The sequence below is a fragment of the Branchiostoma lanceolatum genome, chromosome 2, assembly GCF_035083965.1.
Source record: "Branchiostoma lanceolatum isolate klBraLanc5 chromosome 2, klBraLanc5.hap2, whole genome shotgun sequence".
Lineage (NCBI taxonomy): Eukaryota > Metazoa > Chordata > Leptocardii > Amphioxiformes > Branchiostomatidae > Branchiostoma > Branchiostoma lanceolatum.
In genome coordinates this window covers 7,094,446-7,110,522 of record NC_089723.1, presented here as the reverse complement: position 1 = coordinate 7,110,522, position 16,077 = coordinate 7,094,446, and positions in this window count along the sequence as shown.

Genomic DNA, 16,077 nt, shown 5'->3' with positions numbered 1-16,077 from the left:
GGCGGAGAGAATAATCAATGAATATAGATTATGCAAATGAGGACTTATCTATATTCAAGAGAAGCTGGTCATTCATTGTTATAGAAATTTTACATTCAAAGTCATATTAAAGAGATGAACTATGAATAGTTTTCGAGCAAATAATGTTAGAAAAAGCATGGGATCGTGATACCCGCTGTAGTTGAATTGGTTTCGCCTCTCCTAGCAAACAAAATTAAAGTTACATCGAAGCATTTTCCTTGATACTGTACCTGGTTCGGACAGGCAAAGACTGTTGACTCTTTTTTTCCGTAGTCCTGGTGTACCCTCCAGAAAAGTGGACGATCCGAAGATCTTGTATTCCCGTACAGCACTATAGCCAATCAAAACTGTACACGGTCGTAAAATTAACCAATCAAATTGTACTACAGAGGTATGCTGCCCCACCTGACCAATCAGAGCTAACTGTGTCTCACGTACGGTATTACACTTTCACAGCGACATCGACATCGGACAATGGCTACGAAGTTAGGTGTTGTTCAACTTCTTTCAAACACCTTCCTAGTCTTGGTCCTTCAAGCGTCTTAAAACAACTTTTACTCACGCAAATGTGATAAGGACTTCTTGAAGAACCCATCATGTATTGCCTGCAGTGGTTGCTTCCCGTTTTGCTGATTCCCAAGCCGCTGAACCCAGCGCTGTGGTACAACCACTCGATGTTCATGGGATTGTATCTCGCCAGTTTCTTTTTGGAGAAGAAGCCGTGCACCATTTGCACTCTAGTGTTTCTGGCCGCTCTGTTCTTCATTTGCTACTCCTGCCAAGGGAACTGTGTTTTCTACAGCTGCACTGACGAAGTCTGAGGGCACAGGGACGGCTACAGACGACGGTGGGGAGGGGAAAGCTGTAACGTGTTACATACCAATCGAACCATGGCAGCTTCCTTCATATGATTGTCACACAAACATTCTAAGCGCCAAGAAAATTCTTATCCACGATTGAGTTACCAAATATTCCGCCAGAAATTGTGCAAAATGGAATTTGGTGGTCCTGTTGGATATTTCCTTGGCGATGTCACGTCTACATATGAGCAAGGAGGTTATATAACCTCCTTGATATGAGGCCGTTGTGTTGTTGGAAACCAGGACCGCTGGATGGAACCTCTTGCGTCACCCTCACAAGTGTCCAGCCAAGGAGGATATAGAACGTCCTTGTACAACCAAGAAGACATGATGAAAGACATCACTCAGATTTACCATATTATGAACTTGAATTATGACTTTTAAGAAATTATTGACTAATCTTTTTGCTGGGAAATCTTCATACGGTTGATGAATTGTATAACCAATGTTATAAGAATAATTTAACTTAAATGTGTAAACTTCTGCAACACTACGCATAAGGAACATTGTACCTGGGCAATCAACCTATACTTTGACTCTGAACTCTGCAATGAGGGCTTACATGTTATATTACATGTCTCTGGTAGATAGTTCAATCATGGTTTGAGTACTTGTATTGTAAAAACTGTAAAGGATGAAGTGAAAAATTGTATCATAATTCATATTCTATGGGAGGCTTTGTATACATATAATCAGGCAAAGTCGTACTACTAGTATTCAGCTTCAAATATCTGTCAGCTTTTTGAAATTGAGTACTAGTAGTACTCCACTTTTTGTATACATTAACAGCTGGTTGTATTAAATTGTCCAGATTGGAACATTATATAAATGGTAATAAGGGGATATGTATTTAGAGTAGAAAATTTGGTTATTACATCCCAAAGATTACTATAATTGAATTGAATCATGCTTTATAATCTACATCGCAGAAACTGAACATATTATAGGAATTCCTTGTATCCTATGAGTTGTGAACATAATCTAATATTTGTTACAAATCAGTACATTTCCTCCCATTTTGATCAAACACAATGCCATACTTCACTAGTACTGCTTTGGATTTTTAAAAACCATTTGAATGAGTAAGTAGTTCTGTAGTGTTAACTTCCAAGCTTAGGTTGGATGGGAATTTGAAGATTGTCACCTGATTTGCGCAGTTTAATTTTCTGACAGTCAGCCTATCCAACCTTGGTTGGATGTTTGAAAAATAAATCAGAAGGTCACAATCTTCCCCTAACACATCTGCTTGGAGAGAAGGTTCTGTCACAAGAACCACAGAAGTTGTCATTACTATGCAGATAGGATCACAGTAATCTCAATCTTTGATAGATTTTGGGAACAGTATTGAATTTTCTCACGGTTATTTTTCAATATTTTCATATACATGTACATCTGGAATTTGTAAAGATAACGGGATGAGTGGTCATCAGTGGATGTGCAATATGTATAAAATAAGTGTCTTACACCTGATTATTAGACACTAGATATGCATGGACTACATGTCTTTGTCACCATTGTAAAATAATCATGCATAACTCTTCATAAAATCATAATTATTTGTCTTTGGTGCCTACTCACAATGTCATTGGTGCTTTGTACCATGTACATGTACGTTTGTTGTATTATCAGCATGTTTGAAGATTATGATAATCAGCTTTGATATCTTCAGGCTTCCAAAGCTAGTTTCAGTGTATGTAGCTATGTTTTGCATTTACCCTAACTTCTTCAATACCATGCTGCTATACTTTGACTTTTAGAAATATGTTAATAGAAATATGCTTTTCAATCTACAAGTTTGTTTAGAGGTCCTTGGTTTTACCATATAACCTCCTTGGTTTCATGGAGAATCATATGTTTGGACAGTTGTACCATATGTAGATGTGTCCAAATACATAAAGGTAAAACTAAAAGGGATCACATTTGTCCAGTGTCTTAGCATATGCAATGTTGTGACAACAGGGCATTTCCATAGTCAGAGAAGATGAAACATGTGGAAACTACTTAGATAGACTAAGCTAGAGTTGACACCAAGCTTGCCTTGCTTATGAATCATGCCACTTCTCATTTTCATAGGCCATGTATTAAGGACACTTTGGGATCTCGGTTATTAGGTTGATGGACAATTGAGTTGCATGATGAAATATGGATTTTTATTTACAAATAGACTGTTATTATCCAGAATACACAGAACTTTATGATCTAGCTGCACAATCCCGTTGGCCTGTAGAAATATGAAGTATACTGTAAATACAGAATTGTTCGCAGTGGTTTTACGTTCGTGGTTTTCGCGGCGACCGTTTCACAGCAAAACTGTTTGTCCAATACTGTAGCAGTATGTAACTATAGCGCTGCTGCGAACTTAAAACCACTGCGAACAATCAGTTTTCGCCTCAGCGCGAAATAAAAACCAGGTGAACTTAAATGCATTTACAGCGTACCGAAGGCCAAACATAGTTATGATCATGACCCACTGGTATAGCTTATACGGTAAATCTTGAAGGTTTCACGGTGGTTTTGTTTTGCACTGACCTGTCAACCATGAATTCCTGACACTGCGATTATGTGTTTCTAATGTATTACTACTGTACTACAATATTGTTCCATCTGCAAATTTAAAACACAACGAAAACCTTTTCCCCCTACCACAAAATAAAGCCACTGAGAAAGCAGATAATTTTACAATCAGTCCCATCCACTTCTTGTGTGAGGTGGACAACCTCTTTCTACATGAATGTCTTGTTGTTGTTCAACCATTTTCGTTCTGAGAACCATTGTTTTAGGAATAGAATTGAATGGGTCCAAGTAGTGTTACTGTATGGGAAGATTGAAATGTTGCAACGGAATGTTCAAACACCTTGCCTAGGTTTATGGTATGTATGTTGACTACAAACCAATGTTGACTCCAAGAAGCTCAATGAAATGTCACAATACACAGTATGCTTTTCCACCATGGTATTTTCTTAATAGCCAGAAACTGAGCAAGTTATGCATGAATCTTACACTTTTTTGCTATGAAAATCATGTAAAATTGATTTACAACAATAAATGGTAAGCGCCATTTCATCCCAATTCTTGTGGTCTGATTGTATTTCCTTATGTTAATGTCAGATGGCAATTATACTGTTAAGTATATGACTTAAAATATGCGACAGGACTTGTATTGTTCCAAATTTGCTTGTTATCTAACTTGCAAATTTAGTTTGTGGGGGGGGGGGGGCATTGTAAAAAGCAAGTACCATCCCAACTATTTTTAGCCTGTGTGCCATCCTATTTCTACCGGGGGCTCCTACACTCGCTACCCTAAAATGCCCCCACGGAAAATTTTAGAAAGTGTGTTTTTGAGAGGATTTCAAAGAAAGCAATCAGAGACAAAGTGAGCAGTTTTTCTTGGATTCCAGCTCCGCTGGTGATACAAATAAGTCCACCTTGAAAAAAAACCTTGGACGATAAAAAGTGGATATTCGAGCGTGTAAAATTTCGAAAATTGAACCTTCTGAAAGGCCATTTCCTGTGTTTTTGAAAGGGTTTCAGAGTAAAAATCAGACAAAGTGAGCAGTTTTTCTAGGATTTTAGCCTCTGTGGCCTTGCTGGTGATACAAATAAGTCCGCCTTGAAAAAAAATCTTGCACACTAAAAAGTGGACCTTGAAGCCTGTGAAAGTGGACTTTTAAGCCTGTGAAAGTGGACCTTCAAGACTGTGTGTGTGTGTGTGGGGGGGGGGGGGGGGTTCTTCTGAATCCCCTGAACCCCCCTGGCTACGGGCATGAAGTTAGTTGTGCCACTCAATGGAAAAACAAAAAGGGTACACTTCTGTGTTTCTTTTCTTTTTATTTCAGCTCTTTCTCCATTACATAACATTAACAGTATGTACAATCATTTCACATTTATAGACTATTACTTTCTTTAAATGTTTAAATAAAGGGGAGCAATTAGATTACTTCCATTTTTTAATCATTCTTTCCATACATACATATGTAGAGACTAGTTCAATAGTGATTTACAAAAATAGGATATCTTAACATAACCTTAACTCTAAATTCTATTGCAAGATTGATTGGTTCAACAGACCAGGTTAGGATTCCAGATTGTCTTATCACTTGAGTATATACATGTACATGTAAGTCACCGGTAGATGAAATACATTTTTGGCGACGCCTCAGGGGCGGAGGCATTTATTGAAGTTTGTTTATAATGTAATGAGCTTTTTTAAGTTTAAAAACTTATGAGAACATCTATCTGACTGACTCTCTCTTTCTGACTGTAACTCTGTCATGGACTTAAAACAAGGTTTCAATTTTCATATACATTTTAGTATACAATTTGTGGTGTGTTTTGCATATTAGTATGTATCACTTACAAATGTCCTACTATCAAACCAAGTACTAACATCAGATGGTAAGTGTTTACAGGACAGCAACAACATTTCTTACTTCCAATATTTAATATAATATCTATACATGTTGTACACCCATTATCAGAATGACTCCAAAGCCAGTCCTGTGAGGAAAATGTATGCTACTCCTGCTTTCGATAAATAATGTAGTACTAACTTTGAGGGTAGTCCTTTGTTACGGTAAACATCACAACATAAATCCAAATCATAACTTAGCTAAACAAAACCTAGGATAGGTGGCACACTGAACATTCAGTAACATTACAATGTGTGGTGAAGATATTACCACTCCTTAAGAACATATATCTGTCAGAGTGTATGTAAACTGACTATAAAGAGGTCACAGTTATAAACCACTCTTACCAAAATATTATCTATCTAGCTATATCTGACAGTATCACAATAAGTAACCAAAACATATAGACCTTAGATTCTCCCACAACTCTGTTGCATAGGTCAACTTTTCAAACGGGTTTCCTTCAGAGGTTGCGGCCTTGTGTGCCAACTGCCATGTCCTCCAATATATATATATACAGTCAAACCTGCCTAGGCGACCACCTTTTCAGCGCGACCACCTGGCCATGGCGACCGCTTTTTCTCGGTCCCGAAAATTTTCCCCATAGGCACAAGCATTAAGCTGCCTGCCCAAGGCGACCACCCGTCCAACGCGACCGCGACCGCCACGAATTGGGACCGCACAGAGCACAATACCTGCCCATGGCGGCCGCCTAATTTTCAAGCGTGTGGTGACATCGTATCATAATTTTGCTGTCGGATTTCACGGAAATGTTTTCAAGACTTTGAAGGACAAAAATAAGGACAAAAATATATGGAAAGCAATGTTATAGCATCGATTCCTCCATGAAGTGTTTTAATAAAACGTTCCCCGTATAAACATTGTAAAGACAAATGTTTGTGATGTTGTTGTGCCTATCGCCGTAATCTTATAGTTTACCGCAAACTCAGTTCGGTTTAAACTCAATTTTCAAAACGAATACGTAGTGCATGGCGTCAAAAAGTCAGATTTCACAGAAATTACTGTATATTTCTTGTATTTTCAACAAAAATGTGTCTGTGTCTTACTAAATTCCGTCAAAAAATGACTTCGCGGCGGGCAAAACATCGGGCGAGAAATGTTGTTCCTTGGTCCCGACGCCATCTTGGATTTGGCGCGGCCCGGATTTGGCGTACCGCTGACCTTTCTAAAACACGATGCTTTTGTGTATGAACATTTACGAATACTCTGACTAGTTATTGATGAAAATTAATATTCTAATTTTCTTTTTATTTCCATGAATCTCACATACCTTTTTGGACGCTGTGCGTTCTGCTGCACTGACTAATACCTTTTGATGCGGTCGCACAGAGCTTGGCGTCGCGGCGCGACGAAATCACACCGTTCCGTTTTCATCTTTAGTTGTCAGATCGAAAACTTTTTGCCCTTTTTATCCAGCGGTCGGCGCCCCAAAAAAGGCTGTGGCCAGCAGGTGTTTTCCAGGGATTTAGGCCTTAAAACTTCGATGATGTGTGTGTGTGTGTGTACTATTTAATGTAACGTGTGAATGCGGGAGGGCGCTAGAGCGCGCGCTGCGAGATCATCGAGGCAACCATTGTTTTGTAGTCAAAATTATGACGAAAATTTGTACATGATGTAGTGGTATACAATTATTACAACGATAACGGAAAATGTAATTTTTGTAGGATCTTTCTGTCAATGAGAATTGAACCTGGTGGGGGTCATGCTGTCTAAATTCACATAATTTTCCATCCATTTACGTACTGTATTTAAAAACCTCGACCTGGAAACATGTGAGTGGAATCCTCTTCATGGCGACCACCTGTCCATCGCGACCGTTTTTGCTCGGTCCGCCGGGTGGTCGCCTTGGGCAGGTTTGACTGTATATATATTCTAGTATATATACTCTTATATAGTGTACATGTGTTTCATCATACTAGATATTTTCTTCAGGTTTTTGCAATGATTAAACAAGATTGACTTTTATTTTGGAACTCTATACAACATTTATCTATCATAGATGCAGCAGAACCTGTTACAAGAGGCACCCGTGTTACAGTAGTTCATACATGTATGTGCAAGCAAATTCATCTGCCCCACACTAAAACGTTTCATTTCTTCTTTGCTGAAACAGTGACAGTCAAGGTAGTCTTTCCTCTCCAAGCAGAGGTTAGAGGCTAGGCTCTGGCTTGTTTTAGACATTTTTTTCATCTGGGATCTACTCCGAGCAAGAGTATACAGTATATTTCGTCTGTCGTGGCCCTACATCCGGGACATCGTCTGTGGCGGCCAAATCGCCTGTGGTGGCCATATTACGTCACTGCAACTTCACAGACCAAGATGGCGGCTTCGGATGGCGAGAACAGAGTAGTGAGGACGGAATTTGACGTGATAACCCTTAATTCTGCTGGAAGTTTATGTCGTTTTATGTACTACGTGAGGTTTTATGATTCGTCAGCATTACGATGGCATGTTGCATGGCCTGGTTTGCCATAATATGACTGTACTATGACTCATTTTGGAGCAGAAGATCGTACTACGCCTATAGAGAGACCACGTCTGGCGAAACAACAACAACAAAGCTATGAACAGCAATGTAAAAGATCCATCTTGCAGTTCTTCAAGGTAAAATTATTTAATTGTGTGCAATGCACTTCTACTTGGGGCAAGGAGACATCCACAATCTAAATTCATTGATTAATTACTAGTTATTTTTCTAGTCCTATGATTCTGATCATGATCTGTAAAATTTAGTATTAATCATTATAACGTAACGTTATATGCTTATAAAAGTTACATAATAATTTATAGTTAAGTATTCAGATCACAACATGCATGTTTCATTTGCTCTTCTTGCTGCTTATAGTGAGTTTAAGTCACAAAACAGAAGTTTAGGAATTTCAAAATTATACAGTGACACGAAATCAGCCCTAATCAAATGTACAGCAAGTAGTTACATTACAGTAACATATGACATCATTTTAAATGATAATTAACAAGCTCTCCATGATGCCCTACCCCTGACACCACCAATGATCATAGCATATTGGGTACCACTGTAAAGGGTGATGAATATTATTTAAAGCAGATTTGCTTGATGTACCGTAAATCATATAATTGTATTAGGTTTAGAAATGGTTCACAATGTGTTCTACTATGAAAATGTTTTTTGTACATCTCTGACATCCAAGGACCTAAGGTCTAAGTCCCAGGTCCCAAGTATTGATCATTTCCTGATATTGAATGTGTTGTGTTTACTTTTGTGCTCCTGTCCTAGGGTATTCTCTGCAAGACACATACGACTGGCTGGAAAAACAAGCTGGGTAATGAGTTAATTTTGCCTGTAGAATTTTTTCACTGAGAAAGCTTTATAAAGGCCTCTTGCTTTTACCAACTATTATACTTACAAGTACTTTCTGGGCTTGAAATATAGGGTGCATGTGCACTTTAGCTGAACTCAACTGGCTTAACGACAAAGTAAGCACGCTTATGTGTTCATGTACCTTGTAGAAAATCTTTTTACACACAGTGAGTAAGAAAATATAGAGACTAGGATGGAAGTCCATTTGTGTTGACATTCAAATACCAACAACACTTGAATGATACTCAGCGTTTGTGCTATATGGTAGGAGGCCCATGTATTATATATGTGTGTTAGTGTGGCATATGTTGTAAATTTTGATTTATCAGCAGTTGTGCTATGTTCATCATTTTAACTGCAAACTCATAGCATTACACATGAGACATGACTTTCAACCATGAAGTTGAACCCTCCTAACATGAAATTAATTCCTCACAAACATAAAACAAAAGTTTAATCCATTTGTTTAACTTATAAATGTACAATGAAGGTTTCAATTTACATGGTTTAAAGATTGTTTTTCTTTATCTTCAACAGATCATCAATGTTAACATGAATATGGTTATGGACAGAGGTAATATTCAGGTGGGTGTATAACTTGTTACAATGAGTCTTTTACTTCCTAAACAGATGTAAAGTGTCCATAGCCCAATGTTTTGGTATTCTGTGTTAACTTTGTTATTTATGTGTTGTGTTCAGGTATTGGGCATGAGAAGCAAATGCATCAAGTATTATGACTCCATGGGTGGGATGGGTTGATTTATTTTGTCTTTTACCATGCAATGGGATTGTTCACCATACAAAGTGTACATGTAGCTTCACTATCCAGAAAACATTTGGACTGAGAACATTAACATACTGCTGTCTAAACCTTTGCTTTGTTTTTACTTTATCACCAACAGATTACCAACAAGCAGAGCACAAGGACAAGAAGGAAAGCAACTTGGACTTGTCTGATTGGACATCACAGTATCCTGAGGTAAAACTGTCAGTTTGCTTGTTATTTTATGATGTGCTTTAGACAAGAGTCTGTAAGTCTATCTGATACTGTTGGGATCTCTGTGTCTTCTGCAGAACATCCAACAGCAGATGAATGCTAGCGACTGTTGAGTGTTTGCCTGTAAATTCGCTGAGTACGCCAGTTGGAACACAAGCATAATCTTTGACCAGGTAGGCATCATTCTGCTCTATGATTCTATGAATATGTTCGCCTTGGCTTATGATAAAAAGGGCTATGTAAGTTGGTATCTAGATCTTACTAAAATAGTGTTTGCAATCTATGTTTGAGGGTTTGAGGAAAATATGGTAGTATGCTGGATTCATACCATATTCCCACTATCTTGGCCAGTTGTGGCACTGTGAATTCATTATAACAGTTCAATTTGAATACATTTCATAGTTTTTTCATTGTCTCCCATTCATGATTGTTGGAATACCCATCTACCTTAATGATAACTTATAATGTACAATCAGTGACAAACAAGTACTGTATTTCTCCTTACAGACACACATGGCCTACTTCAGAAGAAGCATGGTATGGGAGATCCTCAATAACAAGTTGTTATAATAGCAGCAGTCCACTTACTTATATTAGTGACCATTATGTAAAGGTGACAAAATTTACAGAACAAGTTACAGACAGCGTGCTGTCAATGCCATGTCATTTTCAAATCGAGATTAATGCATCATTGATATCAGGAGTATGGTAGCTATAGCCGGTTGTATACGGAGAAAGTTACAGCAAATCAATGTGAATATCCATGTATGGAAAACATCTTTGATGTGATTTTTCACCGTTTGCTTTCCTTATATAAAGTTAATTGCATCATTGATGTCAGGAGCATGATAGCCGGTCGTGTTATTCTATGTATGGAAAAACATCTTTGATATGATTTTTCTATAATAAGTATAGGTATACTGTTAATTTCATCATTGTGCCTTTTTTAAGTCAGCTAAAATAAAGAAAGTCTGTGTTCCTATCCTGAAATAAAGTTCTTTCCACCCTGGATGTCAATCACTATAGATGTTGTTTTTCTGATTGCATCCTTGATGCATGTGAAGCACAGGGCATTTTATAATACTGATACTAGTAATAGGTAGTATTCAAAAGGATATTTCACACCCATAGCATTTATAGCACACTGCTGATAGATATTGAAATAATGGTATGAGTGTTATGAAAATGACAGAGACCAAAAGGTCCAGTTATAAATGCTTTTTCATAGTAAAGAGTCAGCATTTTGAATTTCAGCCTCTCCTGGCACTCCGACAATGTCCTGGGGGCTTGGCTCTTTGAGATAAGTTCAATTTCAGCCAGTCCTGGCAGTCTGACCTAAGCATGACCTGGGGGCATGGTTTAACAAGCACACCGGTGTTAATATAGATACTGGGTATACTGTTACGTGTAATAGTACATGGGTAGAGTAGAGTCTAAAAAGTCTAGTTATAGATTGACAACATGTATGTATGAAAAATACAGTATACAGTTCACCATTAATTTGGAAACCGTTATGTCTCGAGCTCTGTCATGAAGAACAGTGAAGTGAAGTGTGAAGAAGACCACCTGTCCAAGAAGACTGCTTTTCTTCGGTCCCAGGGTGGTCGTCTTAGACAGTACTGTACTTGTGTACTTATTGGGATATATCTCTCCATAAAATGTGGGCTTCATAGACGGTAGCAATCACATATTACAGCGGAACTGAAACTTTCGAGAGAGAGAGAGAGAGAGAGAGAGAGAGAGAGAGAAAGAGAGAGAGAGTCTTGACGCGATTGAAGGTAAAACCGACCCTCGGCCAGACGTTGCCCCGGGACTGACCCTGGGCCGCAGAGTGCGTTCGAAGAGTCCTGCAATTCACATTACTTCTGGCAGCTGCTGGTTGTTTCTTCATCGATCGACACAAGAGCCAAGTGATCCACCGCTAAATGTTGTCTTTTTATTTTATTTTACATCAAAAGCCTCTAGGCACCGTCGTTTCAGAGACAGGGAAGTCGCCCTTCCAGGTGATGGACAGCGAACAAGTGGAATAGCTGGGGGTCGCACCGCGAACCGGTACCCGCCGGGAAGACCGCTGCGGCCCCTGGACTCCGGCCGGCCCGGGCCAGGAATGACGGGGTCGATTGCGCCCGCCCTTCTTTTGAAGACCTCGGGGAGTGTAACAACCAGTCGTCGCCGGTGGCTGGCCGGCGGCGACCGAGAGCAGTTCTCGCCCTCTGCCAGAAGGAGGCCTTGGACTGCGGGACACCCGCTCGAAGTCCGACGTTTAAGGATAGGTCACTCGCCCGCCAAACCGATTGCATCGAGACACAGACCACAACATCATACCGGGGTGCAAGAGAAGAGCCGTGTCAACTAGGCCCCGCCGTGAGACTCACTTAACCATACCACGCAGACGAATCCTAGTCAACTCGCCCCAAGTCCAACTCGCCCTAACTACTCACTACCAACTCGCCCCAAATTAGGGCTTATTAAACTTGGTTTTATACTGGTTTTATAGAGCAGAGAAGACAAAGAAGGAAAGAGAGACAGCAACCTTAGATTTCCTCTGATGTCCAAACTGTGGACGAGACTGTCACGCCAGGATTGGACTTCAGAGCCACATGAGAAGTTGCCGAATCCAGAGTTCTACCATCATCTGAAAAGATGGAAGGATGCCTACTAATACTGGTTTTATATGCATGAATCCTACTTCTAAATACTAGTATTACTTGTACATGTGCTAACAAAACGGTGTGACTCTAATTCAACATTTCTTTTTTGCTGAGCACGTATTTAGCAACGTACTCGGTTGGCGGACCCGGTCGGCATGTCGGCCCGCCGTGCCACCGTGTACGGCCGCTAGCTCTAGTCTCACCCGGCTAGACATACAACATGGCCCGCCGGCGCCCCTGGCATTCATCAGCGTTAAATGCGCAGAGAAGAGAAGGTTGAAATTAGAGTCACAAGGCTTTCTTAGCATGTAAAGTAATATTTAGAAGTGGGCGAGTTGGTAGTAAATTGTTGGACTTGGGGCGAGTTGACCTGTTACCCCACGGAGACTCACGACGCGACGCCCCTCCGCCAGGATGTTTGCGGCCCCAGTTGCGCTCACCCGCCCAAACTTTTCACCGGGAGGACCCGACTCCGTCCTCGACGAGGCTACTCGGGGTGGCTCGCTGGTTTAGCAGGATAGGGAACGACGGAAACTCGAGGCACCCGACAAAGCTTCAAGGGAGCTGCCGGGTCCGCCGCCAAGCCGGTCGGCATGGGCGCTCCTGGCTCTTTGCCTGCGCTGTCCAGGACGTCTGTCAGCACTCCGCCGGCCGAGCATTGATCGCAAGACCGATCGGCCGGCGTCGAGGTGTGCAGACTCGCCAAACTTCTTCCGTGCGGAGCGCTGCGACCGGTTCGACGGCGGCCACGTCCCCGCGGAATGTGCCTGGTGCCTTCGGGTCTCGCTGCGCCCGCTGTCGGACCGAGGACAAGCAATCGACCGCCACGCTGCCCCACGCCTTTCGGGGCAGGGACAGGGGCCGGGCACTGGCCCCTTCGCGTGTTGTTTCCACCGAGATGGACTGTTCCTATAGCCAGTGCGTTACAACGGCCCGCGCGTCGTCGGCGACGGGTGCGCCAGGCAGCTGCAGGGCGGCCGAAATCAGCGGCGATGTCCGGTCGCCCACCCGACCCGTCCTAAAACACGGATATAGTACAAAACCAAGAGGGACAATGAAGGTGAAGGGCCGTCCGTCGGTCCGAGGTGGGATCCTTGCCGTCGCCGCTCGCGTGGAGCCGGGCCTTGAATGCAAGTGGTAAGCAGAACTGGTGCTGCGGGATGAACCGAACGCCGGGTTAAGTAAGGCGCCCGATGCGGACGCTCATCAGGCCCCAGAAAAGGTATTGGTCGATACAGACAACAGGACGGTGGCCATGGAAGTCGGAATCCGCTAAGGAGTGTGTAACAACTCACCTGCCGAATCAACTAGCCCTGAAAATGGATGCGCCGGAGCGTCGAGTACATGCCCGGCCGTCGCGGCAGTATGCTCCGGCCGAGCCAAGCCACGACGTGTAGGAGGGCCGCCGCGTTGAGAGCCGAAACCTAGGGCGCGGGCCGCCCACGCGGGCCGCCCACGCCCGAAAGGCACATTTAATTCGCTAACGCGGAGATGGGCGCCCGGCCTCGCACCGGGTCGTCCAGTGGGCAAGGAAAGCGAACCCGGAGACGTCGGGCTGGGCCCCGGTTAAGGCCGTCGTGAGACAGGTTAGTTTTACCCTATTGATGAAGTGTTGTTGCGATGGTAATCTTGCTCAGTACGAAAAGGAACCGGCGAAGGTTCAGACATGGTTCAGGCGCTCGGTTGATGAGCCGATGGTGCGAGGCTACCATCTAAGGGGTTATGACTGAACGCCTCTAAGTCAGAATCCAGCCGAGAAAGCAACGATATGCTTGGCGCCTCCTTCGGAGTAGCCTGGTATTCAAACCTATTATAGCTCCCGAGGCGATACCGCTCTCCCGCGGGGAAAAAGTCTAGTCCGCCGGCGATGCATGTCCTTGGTGCTGAGGCCTGTCCTGAGGGAGGAGCGCCGTTCCGATGTCAGAGTCCGTGCCTGTGTGCGCTGGGCTGCCCTGGCCTGCCCGCTGCCGCCCGAAGTAGTATCGGTGCGTGGACGGTGGCCTACCTCGTTCCGATGTGCAGGTGAAGGGCGGCAGGCCTGTGAAGGCCGTACCGATGCGGTTTAAGTGCGTGGACGGTGTCCGACCCCGGTCCGATGAGCAGTTAAGGGGCGGCAGGCCCGTACAGGCCGTACCGATGCGGTTTAAGTGCGGGGACGGTGGCCGACCCCTGTCCGATGAGCAGTTAAGGGGCGGCAAGCCCGCGCAGGCCGTACCGATGCGGTGTAAGTGCGGGGACGGTGGCCGACCCCTGTCCGATGTGCAGTTAAGGGGTGGCAGGCCCGTACAGGCCGTACCGATGCGGTGTAAGTGCGGGGACGGTGTCCGACCCCGTTCCGATGTGCAGGTAAGGGACGGCAAGCCCGTGCAGGCCGTACCGATGTTAGTGCGGGGACGGTGTCCGACCCCGGTCCGATGAGCAGTTAAGGGGCGGCAGGCCCGTACAGGCCGTACCGATGCGGTGTAAGTGCGGGGACGGTGTCCGACCCCGTTCCGATGTGCAGGTAAGGGGCGGCAAGCCCGTGCAGGCCGTACCGATGTAAGTGCGGGGACGGTGTCCGACCCCGGTCCGATGAGCAGTTAAGGGGCGGCAGGCCCGTACAGGCCGTACCGATGCGGTGTAAGTGCGGGGACGGTGTCCGACCCCGTTCCGATGTGCAGTTAAGGGGCGGCAGGCCCGTGCAGGCCGTACCGATGCGGTGTAAGTGTGGGGACGGTGGCCGACGGTGGCTGACCCCGTTCCGATGTGCAGTTAAGGGCCGGCAGGCCCGTGCAGGCCGTACCGATGCGGTGTAAGTGCGGGGACGGTGTCCGACCCCGTTCCGATGTGCAGTTAAGGGGTGGCAGGCCCGTGCAGGCCGAAGGATGTACTGATGCGGTTTAAAGTGCGGGGACGGTGGCGCTCCTCCAGACCGTTGCCGGCCCGATCGAGAGGACAGCCCGCCGTATGTCCCGCCACGCCACGCCGCGGCGCTCACGCCGTGCACTCTAAATCCCACAAGGGGGAGAGGACACGCGAGAGACACCGGCAGACCGCCGAGTCCGTCGCTGCCGTAAGGTGGGATCGCGCCGTAAAAGTGGCCGCGAACCCTCGGGAGCCTGAACGCAGAATTCCCGGCCACACCTGACCGTTGCTTCCCTTCAACACCTGAGCCGTCTCGTCATGCAGGAACGTTCCCGCACTCTCATGACCGACTGTTCGCCGAGGAGGCGGACGGCCGGGTCTCCGACCACCGAGTCTGCAATGCTTACTCGCACGCAGACGGAAGGGGCAAGCCGTTGCCTTTGGGCGGGTCGCTCCTCCGAGGAGAAAGACGGACCCGGGCTTCGCCTCCACGGAGGATTGCCCCGGCGCTCGTTCCGGTCGCCCTCGGCACGGTCGTCTTCACCCGCAAGAGTGGAGGAGCTGCCGCCTTCCAAGCCGGTTGTCGATCTCGGCTGCCCTCGCCGGGAGTGGCAGCCTTGTCGGCGGGGTAACAAAACGACTGGCGAGAGAGTGTGCGATTTCTCGCCGTCATTTCCCGACCCAGTAAAAAAATGACCACTTTCTCAAGGTAGATTGAGCAACATTCTTTTCAATGAAAACCACCGCAACTTGGTCACATCGGAGGCCAGAGGCGACCTCTCCCGCCAACCGCCCACACCTTAGCCGTTCCCCGCCCGAGCCCGTCACGCCGCCACCCCCGCTACCATCGGGGCCGCCTGACACCTCACGCACCCTGATCGGTCGCCTGGCGGAGCCACGAAGCCGTCCGCGGTGGTCCGACTTAGCCGGGTGA